Consider the following 10,523-nt stretch of genomic DNA (forward strand, 5'->3'; position numbering starts at 1 on the left):
TGGGAACATAGGTAGGACATGGGTGAAAGCAAGTTAGGGAATAAGAAGATGAGGAACAGCAGGGATGGGTATGACTGCAGTCCCAGGAATTGCTTTGTCTGAATAAAGAGTGAGACAAAGAAAATCTAAATAAATGACTTAGGAAGCACATTTGTTGTTTTGTTTGTATGTTTTTTTACTTTAATTTAAAATTTTGGGGGGCACACCCAGTGATGCTCAAGAATTAGTCCTGACTATGCACTCAGAAATTGCTCCTGGCTTAGGGGACCAAATGGGACACCAGGGATCAAACCAAGGTCCGCCTGAGTCAGCTGACTCTTGTTTGTTTTTATTTTTTATGAGGATAGGAACACCTGTCCTGCAAGGCATCTGAACACCCCAGCTGTCTGTCAATGAAGGTGTACTTCTGGGAAATATTTTTCAGCAAACTAAATTCTTTTCAGTAAGAAATTCATGTGAGATCTAGAGCCGTAGAGAAAATGGACATGCCTTGTAGATTTTATAAAAGAAAAACAAAACAAAACAAAACAAAACAAATGACAAAAAATATAAAAGGACACTTGAAAGAAATATGTTGTAGTTTTACTTAGCATTTTGAGGGATAAACATTCTCACTGGTTTTCCTAGAAATGAAACAGTGAGATGAAAGCAATTGAGGTTCCATGGTAGAAGTAGGTGTTTTGGGGAAAGAAAACAGATGTATTTGGGGACAGAGAATAGAATAGTGCTACAGGGTAGATGAAGTAAACTGTGTTCCAGGAATTTTTCACCTAAAGAACAAAATGAGACACTAGTGCATGTGAGATGGAGCTGATGGCATTGATGATAACACCAATAATAATAACTTGCATATATTGCTGATTTACTATGGACAGAGACTATTTCTAGTATTAGCAGGCAGTATATCATTTAAATCGAATCTCTGCCATATGAGGTGGCAGCAGTTTCACAGATGGAGACAATGAGGCTTAGGAAAATTAATTTGAGAAACCCAAAGACAAATAAATTGGAGATGCATTTTAAAGGGGTCATTCCAGTAAAAGATGCTATTTGTGGAGTCTAGAGTGTGGGGAATAATGGTATTGCATCTAAAAAGATGATGACATGCCTTCACTAAGGGCATACCCTACAGTTATTGGATAGAAGGTTCCAGAACAAACCAGGAAATGACTGAGCCATTATCACTGGCCTTTACCAATGGTGCCATAGTGCCACCTAGATATGTGTATGTGTGTGTGTATGTGTGTGTGTGTGTGTGTGTGTGTGTGTGTGTGTGTGTGTGTGTGTGTAGGGGGGTATTTCCAGATAATAGGAGGTGGGGGGAGGGACTCTGCAATTAATGGGCAGGAACTGGAGAGTAGGGGAAAGCTATAATGGCAGAGATTAGTCAGAAGGTCTGTCAACAATTGTGGGGCAAAGAGCGCCTATTGCTGAGTTAAGAGTGACAGTCTAGTGCCCTAGAAAGGACAGGTCCATAATAGAAGAAAGCTTAGCAGGGCTGAGTCAAGAACTAAGAGATTGAGGCAATGAGAATATTTACCTATGAGATGTGGATTGTCATTGTAGAGTAAAATGAGGTGTAATCTAGGGGCCGGCGAGGTGGCGCTAGAGGTAAGGTGTCTGCCTTGCAAACACTAGCCAAGGAAGGACCGCGGTTCGATCCCCTGGCGTTCCATATGGTCCCCCCAGCCAGGGGCAATTTCTGAGGGCTTAGCCAGGAGTAACCCCTGAGCATCAAACGGGTGTGGCCCGAAAAACCAAAAAGAAATGAGGTGTAATCTGGAACAGAGGCTGGTTACATCATAATGAACTTCAATAAAGGAAGAGAAAGATGAGGTTTATAAATATGTTGAATAAAAACTTGTATCTCTGGGGTGAGGGTAAGGTCTAAAATAAAAATTAAAATGACCAGTGGGCATAGGGATTTAGCCAAAGGTAAGTCTATGTATGGAAGTAATTTTCTTTGTCTGTATACCCAACCCCATGAAAGCACTAGTGTTAAGGAATGTTGGCTGTGTGCAGCAAATTGTTTAAAGAGGGTGGCATGAATTCACACCTGTACTCGTCCCCACAACTTATAGGTACTATTGTCACAATCCTTTATAAGAATATAAAGACTTTATTGTATTCAAAGTCAGAAAGTTCTAGAATTTACACCAGTATTTCTCTTCAAGTAGACATAGGCCCCTGTAAAGAATCTTAGGATATTCCAAAGAAGGTGAAAATTGCATAAATGAGGAGGTCAGAGCATAAGACTTGGGAACCACTATTCAGACAGAGGGAGTACAGGGAATAAACAATGGCTGGGAAGTTTGAAAAATGCTACTATATAGATTATAGATTATACTATTACACTATATAGATTATAGGTCAGGCATGCCTGACACTCCCTCAAGAATGTGAAGTAAAGTTTTCTGCCCCTTACCCTGGCACCAAATACTTTCTGTCCATCTTGTACCCTTATAATATTGGTTACAATATATTACCACCCAGTGAAGAAACCCATCCTCAAATCTGAAAGGTGTGTCACAGAATAAGCAAGAGTTCTTTTGCTCCTGCTTCCTCTTGGCTACATTTACAGGATGACGGTCTTAGATATTAATAGTTGGCCAACAAATTATTTCACACTTAGTGGTGTGACACTTCAAACATTTATTATTCCAATTTCAGCACATCAGGAGGCAGAAAGTGACTCTGGCTCAGCATCTCTCAGTAAGGGAGAGCTGAGATATTGGCGAGGATTGCTCTCCGCCAGGACCCTCTGGGAGTGTTGGCTGCCAAGCTCATTCTGTTCCCTGGAGCTTCTGCCAGGCTTCTCTGGATTTCTCAGAGAGCTAGGCTAGCTGACTAGAGAGTTGGCTTTCTTTTCCCAAGACACCAAAGAATAGCAGATTTTCACCAGAGTGTGAACTTGAGGGTTAAGAACAAGAACGAGGGTCCCAGGAGAAAGTGGCCACCTTTTTAACAGCTAAAATCCCTTGCATTTACCAGACTCTTTCAGTGAAAGCCAAGCTGCTGAACTGAGTCCTCTCTCAGGGTGAGCTTGTACATCACACAAGGATTTGTACAGTGGAGGTGGGATCATGGGCCCACTTTCTTGGTCAATCTGCCTTTCTCTTCCTGCATAGCTGGTGACTGTTCAATGTCTTCACTGATTGCACTTTTCTTGCCCACCTCTTTGTTCTCAACTTAAGAACTTTTCATTCTCTTCTCTTTCTCCCTCTTTTTTCCTCTCTCTGGTCTCCTTTTTCTTCCCCTTTCTTTTCTAACCATTCCTCCATTCTCCTCTTTCTCTTCTTTATTCTTCCTGCATGATGTGGGAAATAATCAACATAGCTACATACTTCTGTATGTTTCTTTCTAGTCCTGATTTCAGTATAAAATCATCACTAGCTTTGCTGTTTACAGTATACTTTAGTTTATTTCATAACTAATCTGTAAAAATCTTGGCCAAATGTGTTATCTGTGCCATCTCTCAATGTCCGGGAATGGCACACTGCTCACTGAATTGCACGTGCCAGAAAACAGAAAAATGGGGCCCAAGCAATAGCACAGCAATTAGAGCATTTGCCTTGTTATGGCCAACCTGGGTTTGATCCATGGCATTCCATATGGTCTCTCAAGACTGCTAAGAGTTATTTATGAGTGCAGAGCCAGGAGTAACTCTTGAGCACCATAGGGTGTGGCCCCCAAACAAAATAAAATGCAATAAAACAAAAACAGAAAGATGCCTGAAATGAATTTGTCCAAACATCTACAATACCAGAATGGGCATTTAAGACTATCCATTCCAATCCTACTTAGCTTTTCAAACACTATCCCCTTTTCTATCCCTAGAACTCTGTGCCTAATTAAAGTCCTTTTTATTAATTTCCTGATTTTCTTTTGCCCTCAATACCCCTTTCCCCAATTTCCTGAATTTTAAAACTCATCTTCTAAAAGAATTGCTCTAATGAGTTTTCTCCAAAAGGCAAACCTAGTTATATTGCTTTTATTCATTAAGGCATATGTTGGCATCCCAGAATTTACAAATTAAAACTGGGATAAGATACAGGTGTTTCAGGAGGACACAGAGTCATAGGATCAGACCTAGCTGAATTTAACCCTGAGTGCTCCATGGATAGATTGATAGAGGTTGCCTACACGAAAAAGTGCCCCTCCTCACTCTCCCACTCCCGCAAAAACTTCAGTTTTCTCATACACAAAATAGGAACAATACCTCCATTCCAAAGCTACTAGATCCAATCAGGTGATTGACTTAGTGTTATTATTGATAGGCTGACAGCATATTAGTCTTTATCATTGTTAAGAAATAACCACGAGTGATTCCCTAAAAGTTCACCATTTTCTATTATTTTTGCTTTTGTCCATAATATTTGTGTTCATTTCCTGCTCTTTCCCTTGTGCTCTGTTGTTTGCTGATTGGTAAACCTGGTCTCCTCCTACACTATTTCAGTTTCTTTCTGTTGACCACCTTGATCATTTCTTACCAATAGAGACTTTTTGAAACTACCACCGCAGTGACATCTGCTTCATTGGATATAGCTATTTCTGACAAACTCAACTTCACAGTTAATATTAAAGCTATCAATGTGGAAAGTATAACTCTTCATCCTCTTCACCTATAAGTAGAACACTTACATCCCAAATGAACAATACATGCTTCACAGAGATGACTATTACATACTTTTGAAAGATTTCTATTAACTTCTGAATAAAGGCCCTTTCTTTCTAACTTAAATATGATAGTGAAATTATCTTTCAGAATTTTGAACATTCGGATTTTACTTAGGAGGAAAGAAATTCATTGTGAAATATATGGAATCAAAAATAAAAGCAACAATGTTACTTTAAAAATCATTAAAGGATAAATCTTAAACAAAAGAGAATACTTACAAGGTGGCATGTGAATAAAAATGTTCAAGATAATTTTATTTGTACAAGAGAAATAAAAATAGATCATGCAAAATAGAAATAAAAAGATACATAAAGGGAATAGCTATAAATAGGATGAAGATGATGGAGAAAGACCAAGTCAAGCATAAGCTAACCCATCTGCTTTGCCCAAAGGAAAAGGGGAGCCTGACTAGAAAAATAAAAGTAAGCTTAGTGTGAAAGCATCACCACGTATTTTTCAGAACTGTCCCCAAAGCAAAAACTAATTTCCAAGGTTCAAGGTCATGGAGAAATTATGGAAGGAATATGGATGGCAGCTAAAATTGGGCAGTTAATGGCAAGAAACCTTCAACCTCTAGAGTGGGGAAGTACCAGTTTTCCTGTGCAAGAGATACAACTTGACCTCTGACCTGTGTCCTAACTCAGTTTTCTTAAAAGACACCTGTTGTTTGGGAAGGTGCTGATCCACCTTTTCTACTAACCAAACCAAGATTAACTCATGAAAATATTCAAGATCATCCTGACTCATAAGACCACCATGACTACAGAGAGAAGGACTTACAAGGATCTGTGTATAAAGCTGTTTTTTTTTTTTTTAAGTCAGCCAATTAGTTTTCTGCCATGGAAACAAAATTGATAGTATCTTTACTTACAGCCCAAAGCTAACAATGGGATAAAGATTGTGATGAATGGCAAACAATTCTAACATAGATGATCTCTGGGTGAAGAAATGTTTAAGTTTCTCATGACTCATGGGAAAGAGTGTGATGAACACCAGAGAGGAGAAAGGGAAGCATTACAAATTGGTTTTATTGATATTTCAAATACTGGTTATAGAATTTGTGGAAGAATTTTGCCTGCCTGAAAGCTTGGCAAAACCAGAAAGTATTAACCAAATTGCTAAGTATATCCAAAGATCTTTATTATGTGCTGGAGACAGAAGATTGTATTCTGTCTTGGGGAAATAGCAAGGGAGATACCAAAAGAAAGAATTGTATTAGACTTAGACCAGGGGTCTCAAACTCAATTTACCTGGGGGCCGCAGGAGGCAAAGTCGGGGTGAGGCAGGGCCGCATAAGGGATTTTGCTTACATATATTCGCAATAAAAAATCGCATTTGTAAGAAAAAAATCGCAAAAAATCGCATTAAACATTTGCATACCCCGAATAGAACTGCTCGGGGTATGCAAATGTTTAATGCGATTTTTTTCTTACTAATGCGATTTTTATTGCGATTATTTGGTAAGCAAATAATCGCAAATACTGTGCTATTTGAAGGTCGGCCGCGGGCCACAAAATGTTTTACGGAGGGTCGCAAATGGCCCGCGGGCCACGAGTTTGAGACCCCTGACTTAGACCAACTTTGAATTTAGCAACCAAAGCATCCCTTTAAGATAATTCAAAGCTGAGCTGGAGTGATAACAAAGTGGTAGGGTATTTGCCTGGCACACAGGTGACCTGGACAGAGCCAGGTTAGAGCCCTTGAGCCTGCCAGGAGCGATTTCTGAGCACAGAGGCAGGAATAACCCCTGAGAACTTCCAGGTGTGCCCCCCCTCCAAGATAATTCAAACCTGTGGATGTCAACCAAGTCTCAAACTCTCAATCATGGAAGTAAATATACACAGGGTGAACAGTATGCTAATATCTGTGCAATGATATAAATTTAAATTTTTTTTTTTTTGGTTTTTGGGCCACACCTGGCGGTGCTCAGGGGTTACTCCTGTCTGCTCAGAAATAGCTCCTGACAGGCATGGGGGACCATATGGGACACCGGGATTCGAACCAACCACCTTTGGTCCTGCCTGGATCGGCTGCTTGCAAGGCAAACGCCTGTGCTATCTCTCGGGGCCCTTAATTGTTTTTTTTTTAAATGGGAAAGATAAGAAAAACTATAAGCTATCTCCTTAAAGACAGATCACAAAGAAGAAAAAGAAAAATCAGGTAGCCAAATTCCCACATTAACATAAGCAAATAAAATAATTAATTTTGAAATAATAATGCTAATAAGCAAGTTATATACCAGGAAGACTGACTATGTGATCCCCAATTTCTAGGAGAAATCCTACAATGAAAAGAAAATAGAAAGTGTTGAAAACATTCAATGAGGCCAACGTCTTTAGTAGTCACCATTAAAATAAAGCTGGAAATAAGGATGTACAAAAATACATATAGGAAATTCACAAGTCATCACCTGAAAACATGCATTTAATTTGTTAGTTGAAATATTTAGTGAGCCTTCAGGGAAATCACACAAATTTAAAGGCAAATTTTGCTATAGGCTGTAACAAGTTGTAAGTTGCTACCAGACTGCAAATGATTCTTGAGAGAGTAGAAATTGAAAAGTGGAGGTAAACTTCATTTTTTTACCATCTTGGTAGAAATGGAGTCACTCTTGGAAAACCAACATTTTGGAAATCAGAAAGAGATTGAAGAATATGAGATAAGGAGACAAAATCAGAATCTTTTTTTAGAGGAGCTTTACCCAATAATGTTCCAGACTTACTTTTGGCTCTGTGCCCAGAGATCACTCTTGAGGCTCAGGGAACCATATTAAGCGTGAGGTAAGGAGGCCAGGGAATCCAGTGCTTGCAAGGCAAGTACCTTACCTTCTGTACAATTCTTGGACCCTGATAAGAATCTGTTTTATTTAGGCCTGGAGAGATATCATGGAGGTAGTGCGTTTGCCTTGCATGCAGAAGGACAGTGTTTTGAATCCTAGCACCCCATATAGTCCCCCTAGCCTGCCAGGAGTGATTTCTGAGCGTAGAGCCAGGAGTAACCATGGAGCGCTGCCGGGTGTGACACCCCCCCAAAAAAAAAAAAACCAAAACTAAACCAAAACATAAAAGAATCTGCTTTATTTATCTTAATGAGAAACCCAACATGTCATAAAGAGCTAGTGAGATAGTTCCAGGTTTAAGTCACTTGTCTGACTTTAAGCTGACCCCAGTATGAATCTCTGGACAGTTTGGTCTCTGGAGTCCTATGGAAAGTCGGTCACTGAGAGTGAACCAATATTCAGAGCTTGAAGTAGCTTCCTCCCATCACTCACAGAAACAAAGAAAGAAAGGAAAAAAGAAACTTTGAAGAAAAACTTGTTATACAACAGAAATAAAAGATTTAGAATGAGAACATTCAAATCATCCTTTAAAAAGCTCAGGAAATAGAAAAACTAGGGCAAAGCACGTATGTGTTTTTTTGGGCAGCTTCCAAAAGTACTGGTAAGGTGGATAAAACTACTTAAAAATAAAGAAAACTCAGTTATTATTTAAATAAATATAATGTATTATGTAATAAATTGTTATAAGGCAGGGGATAAGATTCAAGTGACAGAGCACATTATCTTGTATATGTGGGGGTCTTGGGTTTGACCTCAGTGTTGTGAGGCCCCCCAGACTTGATTAGGAATTTTCTGATAGTAATGGAAATATTTATATGGCATATTTCTTAAACATTAGTTTAGGAAAAAACACATTCATAAATTATATAAAATTACATTATGATTATCTAGCAATGAAAACCTGGAAGTCATGTATAGAAGAAACATACAAATATAAGAAAGCATCTAATATTGGAATTAATAGCATTTTAGTTATCCAGTGTGGGTCTCCACAGACATTTTATGGTTAGAAATGCTTGGAAATATGATTTTCCAACCACAATGTTCTTTCAGCTTCTTTGAAGGTGCAGGTTTCATCAGGGTGGTTGGAGAAGCAACTAGACATTTCAGAGACTTCAGGAAACCTGTGAACATTAGATATAAATAGAAAATACTGAGTGACTATTTCTCAACTTTCCATTAAGCTCAAGTTCTGCCAAGATAACAATAAAATCCTGTTAAGCAGTGTTTTATTGTATGCAATACCTAGATGGTCGATCATATTTTCCCCATCAGAAATGACCAAATCTTTTATTTAGGGTGGTTTTAGAGCTGTTTGAAAAAAAATTTTATAAACCTTCAATATTTTTAACATTGTACTAATGTTTATAGTTTTGTGCACAAAGATCACTGTACCTTCATCACCACCAAAGTGTCCAAGGACCACTAACACTGTCCTGTTATTTAATTTTGTTTTATTTTTATATTTGCAATGATACCATCACAAACCCATCAGCAGCATATCAGGATTCCTCCACCATTCTCTCAAGGTCTCTTTCTTCTTGTCCTCCACCAATTTCTTTCTTCTCTTCACTTTCCTCTCCTCTTCCTCACTCTGCATTCTGTAAATTCGATCACAATAAAAGAACAAATGTTGAGAAATCTTAGAGATCTTTTAGTTTTTTTCTTCCCTTCCCCTTCCTTCCTGTATTCCTCCTCTTCTTTTTCTTTCTTTCTTTCTTTCTTTCTTTCTTTCTTTCTTTCTTTCTTTCTTTCTTTCTTTCTTTCTTTCTTTCTTTCTTTCTTTCTTCTTTCTTCTTCTTTCTTCTTCTTCTTTCTTTCTTTCTTTCTTTCTTTCTTTCTTTCTTTCTTTCTTTCTTTCTTTCTTTCTTTCTTTCTTTCTTTCTTTCTTTCTTTCTTTCTTTCTTTCTTTTTCTTTCTTCTCTCTTCTTTCTCTTTTTTCTTCTCTCTTCTTTCTCTACTTTTTCTTCCTACTTTATTTCTTTTTCATACAGCAAAGCTAAGATCTTACTCCTAGCTCTGTGTTCAGAGATCACTATCACTCCTGGGGAACCATAGGGATTGCCAGGAATAAAATAGTTCCATCACTTTGACCCATTGTATTATCTCTCAAGAACATTTTAAGAAATTGTCTTAACTCACAAACATGCTCTACATTGCGATCTAAAACAGCAACAGCAATAACACACTAGAAAGTATGTGTTTAATACAGTGAATAGTAATGCCAATGAGGAGGAACTGTAAACTGCAGCTTAGAAAGAGTTTTAAAGTGTTAGGTAGGAAGTCAGAACATCACTAAAAGAGACTTTCTTCAGAAGGGGACCTCAGATATCCTGAATCTGAACACGGTAGAAACATGATGTGCTCATCTGGGAGGTATAGGGTCCAGAGATCCAGCCTGCTGGGGATGGCCAGGCAAGGCACCTTTAGGCTATTCTCACCATGTTCACTTCTGATCTACCAAAGAGGCTGCTTCCCAATTGGTCTGATGATGGGTCTCAGAATTGTTCAGCTATAAGGGCAGGCACCTCAAGATACACTTCTTTAGGGCATGAGCATTAAACCATTTGTGGAAGGGATATTGTCGGGCAGAACATGGTGTGTGGTTATTCTGGAGATGATAAAACTGCACAACTCTGCCTTCACTGTAGTCTGGACATGAGCACCACCCCTCAGAGGTTTCAAACTAGACCCTGCTTTACAAACTCTATCACCAGCGGTAGATGTTTGGATTAAAAGATGGGAGAGTTGTTATTTAGGTTGTATGTCATGGAAAAGTTGGGAAAGGTCAATATTTGGAGCATATTTGGTAGATTTTAAGAGGGAGAGAGGGAAAAGGGAGAGAGAGGAGAGAGGGAGAGGGACAGAGGCAGACAGAGGGAGAGGACACAAAAGGAGAGACAGGGACAGAGAAGAACAGGGATAGGAGCAGAGAGAGAGAGAGACAGACAGAGAGAGAAAGGGACACAGAGAGAAAGAGAAGAAAGGGGAGAAATAGAGGCAAGG

Source organism: Suncus etruscus, chromosome 10, assembly GCF_024139225.1.
Source record: "Suncus etruscus isolate mSunEtr1 chromosome 10, mSunEtr1.pri.cur, whole genome shotgun sequence".
Lineage (NCBI taxonomy): Eukaryota > Metazoa > Chordata > Mammalia > Eulipotyphla > Soricidae > Suncus > Suncus etruscus.